The sequence below is a fragment of the Herpailurus yagouaroundi genome, unplaced genomic scaffold, assembly GCF_014898765.1.
Source record: "Herpailurus yagouaroundi ecotype Mexico unplaced genomic scaffold, PumYag 77, whole genome shotgun sequence".
NCBI classification, from domain to species: Eukaryota; Metazoa; Chordata; class Mammalia; order Carnivora; family Felidae; genus Herpailurus; species Herpailurus yagouaroundi.
The window spans coordinates 97166328-97176779 of NW_024412388.1; the positions used below are offsets into that span (position 1 = coordinate 97166328).

The 10452-nt window shown below is 44.6% G+C and overlaps 1 protein-coding gene and 1 long non-coding RNA gene across 2 annotated transcripts in view; one reads left to right on the forward strand and one right to left on the reverse strand.

Annotated features, from left to right (window-relative positions):
* The window catches only part of LOC121027704 (monocarboxylate transporter 1), a 44849-nt gene extending 41988 nt beyond the window's left edge, over positions 1 to 2861 (reverse strand). Inside the window, exon 1 of the mRNA XM_040471336.1 lies at positions 2637 to 2861. The gene's annotated coding sequence lies outside the window, so the exon portion shown is untranslated. The remainder of the gene's footprint in view (positions 1 to 2636) is intronic.
* Positions 2862 to 2948: 87 nt separating this feature from the next.
* On the forward strand, positions 2949 to 10205 carry LOC121027706 (uncharacterized). Its single transcript, XR_005788876.1, has 4 exons — positions 2949 to 3210; positions 3497 to 3595; positions 5733 to 5812; positions 9784 to 10205. It is a non-coding gene; the product is annotated as an uncharacterized LOC121027706 (long non-coding RNA).
* The last annotated feature ends 247 nt before the right edge of the window (positions 10206 to 10452 follow it).

Below are 10452 nucleotides of genomic sequence, written 5' to 3' on the forward strand. Positions count from 1 at the left end.
TTTGATTAAATTCTTGCAGTTTTTCCAATGTACCCTGTACTCTGACTGAAGTTTCAGTATTCATGTCCGGAATGCTCTTTCCACCATCACTTCCTGGCTCAGTTAGCTCCTAACCTTCAAGTCTAAAAAGCTAAGTACCATTTCTTCAGTGAGGCCTACCCAGATCGCTTCTATACTAAGTTGGGTGTCTTCTCATATCTCCAGAATACACTATTTGGTTCTTTGGGAACTGCACTTCCTCTACCAGGACACTCAATACTTGTGGTAATCACCTTTACCTATCTATCTGCTCTTCAGTTAAACTACAAACTCCAGAAGGGATAGGGCTGAACTTGTTCACTGCTGAATCCTAAGTCTTTCCTAGTGCCTAGTAGCTAGTACCAAATTGCTGAATACATAAATATTTATAACTTTCTGGTCTATTTTTCTTATAACTAAGTTCCATCTTCCAAGTCTTCATCTGCAATAAAAAAAGACTGGCCATGTAGGCATTTACAGGACCTAAATCCTACAAAGGAATGTACTATAAAGTAGACTGAAAACAATGGGAATGAAGAACATAAATTGGGAAAAAATTACTCAAAATAATTTTAGTATAATTTATATCCACATTAACAATTTTACAGAAAGCTCAAGAGTGCCAATCTGATTAAATGAGAGTCAAAAGACACATTAATTCCCACCCAAGTATTAACAAGTTTTCAGACCTAGAATGTTAAGTCACTTAACTTCTCCAACCTCAGTTTCCTGATGTGTAAAATAAGAGAATCTCACTAGGTAGTGATTAAGATCTTTTCCAGGGCTAATATATGCATTAATATTTAAAAGATGAAAACACATGTAAACTATTGAAACATTATCAACTGGTTTCATCCTATGACCTTTTACCCCTTTTTTTATCTGCTTAGGGATGTTATAACCTGTTATGTTACCTTTAAACCTACTCGGCTATAAAAATCTCACAAAACGCTCTCCACACCATTAACTTACATATTTAACAAGAGTCACTGTAGTATGATTAAAGAACAGCATTTATCTAAACCCTGAATTACTCAAGTATGTTACACTTTTTCAAAGTTTTTATTTATTTTTGGGACAGAGAGAGACAGAGCATGAACGGGGGAGGGGCAGAGAGAGAGGGAGACACAGAATCGGAAACAGGCTCCAGGCCCCGAGCCATCAGCCCAGAGCCTGACGCGGGGCTCGAACTCACGGACCGCGAGATCGTGACCTGGCTGAAGTCGGACGCTTAACCGACTGCGCCACCCAGGCGCCCCAAGTATGTTACACTTTTAAATAATACTTACCCATTACCTATATTAAACGCTAGATGTCTTGAATTCCTGATATTTTCCATGGCAGTTTGAAGGCAAAGTTGTACTTCAGGGCATAAGACTTGGATTTATGGGTACAATTTAATGCCAAACTAAAAAGCTGAAGATTCATAGTTTAATTCACTCATAGGTCTGGTAACTGACATTGAAGTTGTTTATTAATGCCTAATTCCTGGTCATACTCTTCCAAACTCTCACACAATTCAGAGTTCACCCTATCACGACATTCCAGTAGTTACTAAATCCACGTTTGTTTCATTAGGGCACTGACGTGTACGCATTTTATTTCGAAACCGGAATAACTTTTGAAAAAAAAAAAAACTAGCTATGGTAAGCTCTGTAAACATTCTACTGTTATCCGTAGACGCCTAGGTTGTAAGCAAACGATGGAAACTCCAGTCAAGTAGAAATCCGTTTGTTTCTTGGTTGAAAATAATTTCAAAGTAGTTTTGGCAACTGCGTGTCACACCAAATAAGTCATGGCAAGGAAATGAAATGTTAAAATGCACGTGGGGAAAAAAGGATGTACTTGGAACAAACCGAGTGCATCTGACCAAGTGTAACGCTATCCTTCAGACTGCTCTCAACAGGGCCACCTTCAAGCCCAGGAGCGCGAGGGCGCTACAGCTGACGTTCCGCAGCCACAGGTTGAATGACAAAGAGCCTCCGTCAGCACCAGTCCCGGGGCCGGCCAGCTGCACTGTTCCCTCCGCAAAGTCCACGCGAACCCTGCAGTCACGCCTTAGCTGCAGGGACTGCGGCTCCCCAAACCACCCTCGCAAGTCACCAGGTGGGGCAAGGATTGGCTGGCCCAGAAGGTTGGGGCGGGCATGCCACGAGTCCAAAATAACTCCCGCCCCGAGTCCCTTCCCTCGGATCAGAACGCGGCCAGGAGAGCCGGGAGGCACCACGTGAATCAGCCCCACGTCGTCCCTTTTCCAAATCAAAAGCATCTCTTGAGAAGACTCCTGAAGGCTGGGGAAGAGCGACTTTCCCAAGGTCACCGGCACCAAGACCCAACTCCTCGGCCAGGCCGGTAGCCGGCACCTGACCGGGGGGCCGCAGCTCAGCGGGGCGAGGCGCTGTCCCCACCGCCTCAAGGTCTCCTTCACCAAAGCCGCGCTCCGGGACCACGCGGCGGCCCGCGGCCACGATGCCCCTGCCGGGCCGCCCCCCTCCCCCGAGACTCAAGTCTGCATGCCCCCCACCCCCTGGCTCCCGAGGCTCCCTCCCACCCGCGAGAGCAGCAGGGGCACCGCGGGGTCCGCGCCGAGCGCCGCCGCCGGCCGTTACTCAACTAACCGTTATGCGCGGCTCGCGGCGCCGAGCGTGTGCGTGACGCGGCTGGAGTTCCGCAGGGCCCAGGGTCCAGGTCGCGTCCTTCACCAGCTGCCTCGTTCGCTCGTTTGGGAACCCACGCGGCCGGTTGGTCACGTCGCAGCTCGCCAGCACTTTGTGGGGCCGGGCCCTTGGCGGGGCTGCCTTATAACCCGCCGGGACCGGAGCATGCGCACAGGGGGCGGAGTCGGCCCTCCCGGCCGCCGCCCCCTCCCCCCTATACATACGCCCGAACCGCGACTCGCGCCTCCACACGCTCGCAGGCGCGCGCGCCCGCCCGCCCGCGCGCGCCGGCGCCCCCTCCCCGCCACGTGACCGGCGGCTCAGCACGACCCGCGATTTGCACCCCCGCTACGCGGCGCGGACGGAGCCGCAGCGCTCCTCTGCGGAGCTCGCCCCTCAGGTCCTCAGTCCAAGGAGCTCGCGGTGACTTACACGCGTGCTGGACGCCGGCGCCGGCCTACCCCTCAGTCTCTGGCAGAGAAAAGGGAAAAGCCGCGAAGGACGGATGGGGCGTACCCCCGGGGTCCTGACTCAGGTGTGGGGGGCCACGGGCGGGCGCGCGGGGGAGCCGGGAAGCTGCTGGAAGAGGAGGGGCTGGGCGGGGTGTGAATGGATGCGGGTGCACCTCGGGCCCGGGAAGAGGCCGAGGGGCGGGCGGTGCGAGCGCGGGCTGTGGCCTCCGCAGAGTTGGGTGAACTCGGAGAAGTCACCCAAACCCTCAGGGCCTGTTTCCTGTTCTCTAAAATGGCTAACAGTAGTAGATCCGACCTCATAGGCGCTTTTGGTGGTTTTGACGAATTTATGGAACTTTCTTAATACAGAGCCTGCCCTGTGGTATTTGGTGGATGGTGGTGGTTAAACACAGGAACCGGGAAAGAAGAGTGGCTCAGAGGGTGGCGACCGCCGTCTCTAGGGGGAAGGTGTGTATGCCAGAAACGGGGAGACAAGGGAATGCAAAAGCCAAATTTCTATGGACACCGAATGTTCGGGACAGGACATAATCAGAGCTAGCAGTTTTGAGGAACCGATTATATACTTAGCAGTTCACCTGAATTATCCTCATAATCTTATGAGGTCGGTAACTATTATTAACATTTTACAAATAAGGGACCTAAGGCTCAAGAGAGGTTAAGTAACCTTCCAGAGGTCACAGAGTAAGTGGCCAACACCTACAGTCAGACTCCAGAGCCAGATTTTGTCCTAAGAGCCATTGTAGTTTCTTGAGCAAGTCCTGACAGGGGAAGTGGTTCTGTTTAAGTGATCAGATTGAATAATTATGAGGTGTCTCTGAAGTTGGCCTTCAGGAAATACCAAAAATGTATGAAGGCCCCTGCCTTCAGAGAGTTTACAAAATTTTACGGGCAATCTCCCATTCAGGCAGAAGAAATCAGCCAGCATTTGATGACCATTTGCTCTTTCCCCCAACCGAGTCCTTCCTTCCTCCTCCCACCCTTGATTCTCACAAAAACCCTGTGAGATTGGCTCTAAGGTTTTGTTTTACAAGTGAAGAACTGAGATTGAAGAGTGGGGATTGAAGGGTCCGGTTCTGAGAGGTGATTGTGCTTTCCCCTTACCCACTCTGCTTCTGTTTCACACAACGAAAAGTTTTCAGTAATAGTTCAACACCTTAGAAGACGGTATGGAATCTATGGCCAAGTACTGTGTATGAGCAGTAATTAATTGCTTCTCACCTTTGATAGATGCTGAGAAGGAAGGCACTTTAGGCCATGGGGGTGTCTAGGACTTAGAACAGTAGTGCTTTAGGATTGTTAGGGTGGTAGCAGCATTCATGGTAGACGGTAGGAGAATTGAGTTAAGGAGACAGCATGGGACTGGTTCGGACATGAGCTTATCAGGGCCCGAACTATAGAATGGAGTGGGAAGCAGTAGATTAAGATGATTCTAGGAAACCCGAAAAGAAGACTTATATAGGGTGGGATGGGTTTATATTATCAACCCAGAAGCCAGATCTCCACAGTTTCAATTTTGATACTTGGCACTTATAAGCTCTAGATCCTTAGGCAAATTATTTTACTCTCTAAGCCTCATTGTCTGCTTTGTAAAACAAGGATAGTACCTACCTCCTAGGGTTGTTATAATAAAAATACTATTTACTTAAGTGTTTGGCAGAAAGTAAGCACTAAATAATTGTATAACCATGGAAACCCGTGAAACCGAGCCCTAAAGATTAATCCTAAAGGCACTTCACTTGAATAGACCCCTTCCAGGACCTGACAGGGGCCCTAACAATGTGTTCACAGGATTATATTAGTGTTCTATTGTAATTTTGTATTCCTTTTCTTGAAAATGTCCACCAAAATTGTGTATGCTGCATGCTCCACAAAATCTGGATCTGTCCCTAGTAGAAACTGTAGTGTTGTGAAGAGTACATACTTTGGGATCAGAAGGTTTGTTCCCATAATTTACTATTGGTGTTACTCTGGACAGTTAATTCATTGAACCATTGAACTCTTCTGGGCCAGGTAAATTGGAGATAATATCTATCAGCCCAAGCTATTGTGATAATCAAGTAAGAGTATATGCAGAAGGGGTTGGTAAAACTTGGAAAGCACTCCACAAGTGTTTATGATTAACATTATAATTTGTTCATAAAGTGCATAAGAGGGAAAGATCAAAAGCAAGGAAAAGGTTCTTAGCTGAAAAAGTAGAAACAGGGTGGGTGAGCTGGCAAAACTGATGAAATAATACAGGTAAAATGTTTTTCTGCCAAGTTTCTTCCTGATTAATCCATGAGACATCGAAGAAATAAAATTGTAGTAGTTGCAGGATCAGAAATTTAGAGCCGAGAGGAGGTTGAAGATCATCTGACACAACCCACCACATTTTACGGAAATGGAAATTAAGGTCCAGAGAGCTAAAAGATTTTTCTAAGGTCACTCATATAATAAATGGCATGTACCAAGTAATCTTTAAGATAAAAAGCATTTCACGGTGGGGTCTTTCAGAATCATTACATCAAAATCAGAGAAGGCATGATATTCTCTAGTGGCTTTTGGTTTTATCATGAAATTCTTCAGATTCACCTTCCTGTTTTAGAGGCTGATAGACTGGATGATGCATGGGTAATCTGCTGTTGGCAAGCTTGTTAAGTGAGCAAAACTTCTGAAGATTTTAAGGTAAGAGTTATAACCAGAAATTTGTAATGGGATGAGAAATGCAAAAAATTTGAAAATGTGTAACAGTTACTATTTAAGCTGAGTAAGTTATCCAGTTGCTTTATCTAAAAAGGAAAATAATAAAATTATAATTTATTTTTTCTGGAATTAAAATACTACACTTACATTCCCCTTAATTATTCCATCATTTGTCTGTGTTAGGAAATAGGAAGATGCTGTTACTCACATTTCACTAGCACCAAACAAAGCAGGAAAGAGTTTTTTATTATAAACACAACAATACTTAATTGATTAAGAAAAATTCCCCATTTATAATTTATGATAACTCAAAACAGAATATAGAAAATGAAATTTGAAATTTGCTTTCAACCAAATTGCCTGAGGCTCTGTTTGTATGTGGCAGTCCAGTTCCTATACCCTTACTCCATTCGTGGTTTGATACAGCTTGTCTCCTGCTGCTTCTCTCTGCCAGCACAGAGACAGTTTTGGTCTATGCTCTTTCTAATCTATATCATTGTTTAGGATCTTTCCTAGTAAGCATTCCTTCTAGGCATGGCCCTCCATATTTGCCAAACCTGTCTACCTCCTTGATCCTGGCTAACCCTGGGCTTCTTCCTTCCTTTTACCTTTCTCTCTCCTTCCTTCCCTCCCTTTCTTCCTGTCTTTAGTATTCTAGGCAGATGGGGTAGGGATTGGAAATATAATAATAATAATAATAATAATAATAATAATAATAATAAATTGGTGTTATAATTAGGGAGTGCTTACTATATGCCAGGCATTGATCTTAGCACTTCATATAGTAATTCATTTACTGTTCATAAAAATACTATGAACTAGGTACTGTTATAATCCCCATTTTACAGACAGATACAGATACAAGAAGTTAACTTGCTTAAAGGCATATAATATTTTCTGGAATCATCAGGAAGTATTCATTTAGTTTTCACCAAAAATACAGGAGCAGAAATGGTTATAAATAACTATTAATACCATAGGAAACTAATCCCTAGAGTTTGAAGACCTCTTGATTTAGGAAGATCCTGTTCTAGTTTCCTTCTACCCATCACAGGGCTAAACAATCCTTATAAAAGCTGTTGGCCACAAAATCTGCCTTTGAAACCAGAAAGTGCACTGCAGGAAACTACTCCCTGATTATCTGAATTTGGGATAGTTGTGAGCCTCTAGGCAGTAAGTTGGGGGTGGAGACATTGGGACATATTTTTTAAAGCTTAATTTTAAGAATACCTGTATTCCAGGAAGTTCTGGGTGTCCTGGCGCCTATATTCCATGCTGTAAGATCTTTCATTGTGAGAACTTGGATCTTATGGCTCTTACCCAACAGCAGCAGCAGGCAGTTGGAAATTCTGAACCGCTGCACCTCAAGCTTGATGTGAATTAGAAGAGGGGTGCATGCAATGAAGGAGACCTCTTAGATCATAATGATTAGCTTTATGTATCCACCTGCCTGGGTAGCCAGACCTGGGTGTTCTAACTGGACCTTGATGCTGCTGCACTGGTGAATGAGATGAGGCTTAAATAAAGCATGAGCTTAATCTGTGGTGACCTCTGAGAACTGTGAATCTGCCACAGTGCCCCGTGCCACACAATATCTATGACACCTGTGCCCAAGTGAGGTCCAGGGGCTACCAACCTCACTTCTGAGCTGTGTATTAATAGAGTGAAGCCTCCTCCCTCCCCCCACCACCTTACATTTTGCACAAACCATGAGTTCAGATGTTATGCCTGCTGTGCTTTGGTAGGATTATTTTTACGGCCATAGAGTGAAGTTATACCTCTTTGGTAGGTATATCTACCTTTGGGTAGGGTGCAGAGTTTCCTTAAATAAGACATTCTTATTATCAGTCATTCAAAGAAGAAGAAGGTCCTCATACAGGAAAAACTTGGAACATAGAACAGATAGAAGGTGGCACTGGTGGATTTACCTTTTCAGGGTTTGAACTTAGAGGAGTTAGAAAATGTTGAGGGCCCTCCCCACTTACATAAGGGAAATGGCCTGTGCCACAGAGCTGCCTAGTAGGAGCCAGGCTGACAGGCTTCTGTGGATACCCAAAAGGGAAGGTAAGTACTCATGTTTTGTAAGTCTGTTGATTGATGCATCACTCTACCTTATCCCTGAATTTTAGCCAAGTTTAATCTAAATCACCGATTGAAAATTGAAAAGCCTTCAAGGACTAGGAAAAGGTAACCAAGCCCAGTATAAGGAGTGGTGAGCAGCATGGTGAAAGTGACCATACCCATCTAGGCCTCAAAGTTCAGATGTTTCAAATGTGCTTCATGAAGCCCTTCCCTAAATAATACTAATCACAGTACAAGTTTACTGGACATTTTTACATCATACATTGTTCAATAATGCAGAAGAAAATAGAGTTTTTTAAACTCCTAATACTTTATTTTTAATCAGTATGAAGGGGAAAACAATAGTGATAGGAAATTGTGTGGAGGGTTGAAAATGAGGAATGGGCAGGCAGTAGGGAGGAGGCCAAACACATATTACAGCAGCTAGTGTGTTCCAGCTTGAGCTCTGCTGAGCTATTTAAGAAGCAGGTAAGGAGTGCCTGGGTGGTTCACTCGGTTGAGCACTTGACTTCAGCTTGGGTCATGATCCTAGGAGTTGTGGGATTGAGGCTCAGCATGGAGCCTGCTTGGGATTCTCTCTCTGTGTCCCCCCTGCCCCTCTCCCTGCTCACACTCTATGTCTTAAAAAAAGAAAGAAAGAAAGAAAGAAAGAAAGAAAGAAAGAAAGAAAGAACGAAAGAAAAGGGAATACTCCCAACCCCCAGTCTTCCTCGTGGTGTCAGTGATAATTTATGAAAGTTTCCCCAAGGAAAAGTTTAAGTCAGAACAAGAGTCTTAGTAACAAGATTTGGCAGTCTCCTCCCTATGTGGAGATTCTCCTTTTGTTGTCACCTTTGACAGGTCAAGATTCAAGTTTAAGAGACCCAGTGGATTTCCTGACAACTTCTTCCACAATTTTCTCTCATCTCAGGCCATGGTTCCATTTTGATCATGGCTACAGTGACTGAAATGGCCCACTATACTCTTGACGGTGGACAGCCTTCAGCCTCAGATGCCAAGCTACCTGCTTATAGACAATTCTCTCTAGTGTCTTCAAACTCATAGTCTCACACTGAGGGCTTTAATTTTATCCTGTTTTGGTAGAGCCCTCTTTAAGTCTTCTAGGTGTGTATATATACCTCTGACTATTTATCACCTCTAATCTAGTAGCAAGAAAGAAACTGGAAAATCTTGTAGTAGAGGAATACCCTTTGTACTATGCTACCAACTTCGAGGACTGCTGGCCTGCTCAGTACCTCAGGGCCAGAAGTATAGTAACTCTCATCAAGCTCAGAATACACCATTCTGGGGCCACCTGGGTGGCTCAGTCAGTTAAGCATCTTGACTTTCGGCTCAGGTCATGATCTCACAGTTCGTGGGCCCAAGCCCTGTGTTGGGCTCTATGCTGACAGCTCAGAGCCTGGAGCCTGCTTTGGATTCTGTGTCTCCCTCTCTCTTTGCCCCTCCCCTGCTCATGCTTTCTCTCTCTGAAAAATAAATAAACATTAAAAAAAAAAAACAAAAGAATACACCATTTCTGCTTCAGCCATTGTTTTCACCAGTCTCTTGTCCCCACCATGCACACACACCTTATTGTTTGTATACTCACCATAGCCACATCAGTGGGAACAAGAATCTAGAAAAGTTAAATGCTGCAGGAAGTTAACAAGAGGCACAAAGACATAAATTGCAACAGGTAAGACTCATCAGGTGTAGACATCTAAGTAGAAGACTGCATACGGCCTTTGTCTCATATTCCATTAGGCCCAGACAGGCTGGTAATAGGGTTTTGCTTCTGTTTGCAATGAAAAGATGAAGTTAATCTGGGAGCCCCCTAACTCCCATCTTGTATATCTCCTATGGTTCACTAGTCATTCTTTTGACCAATGCAGGTGTGACCACATCATGCATGAAACAGCCCAGACGTGCTTCAACCATAACATGGGAGTACATGATTCAGACTATGTCGGCAACATAGCTCACTTATGGAATCCAGTGGAATGAGAGACAGATGGACTCCAAGAGTCATTGGGGAGAACTCTTCATCACTGCAGCCACGCACCTAAACCTAAACAGGTTTTTCTGCCAAGAATCTAGGGAAATCCCATCCCATCTCCCCAAATTTACAGATAACATCACTAAGGTTTTTTTTACCTGGCAAGTACTATAAAGCTGAGATTGTGCTCACTTTGGTAGCACATATACTAAAGAAAAGCTGAGATTTTTTTTTAACGTTTATTTATTTTGAGAGAGAGAGAGAGAGTGGGGAAGGTCCAGAGAAAGAGAGAGAGAGACTCCCAAGCAGGCTCTGCCATCAGTGAAGTCACGACCTGAGCCTGAAAACAAGAGTTGGACACTTAACCAACTGAGCCACCTAGGCGCCCCTATTAAGCTGAGATTTAAACCTAGGTCTATTTTACTTAGCCTGTGTTAAATACTAGGCTATTTTCATTTTATTTTGTTCAAAATCCTGAGGTCAGAGAAGAATAGAAGGGTAGTGATGAGGTGGATAATAGGAGGCAGAAAACGCAGGGTTGTTTTAAAGTCTCAACCCTGAGCCT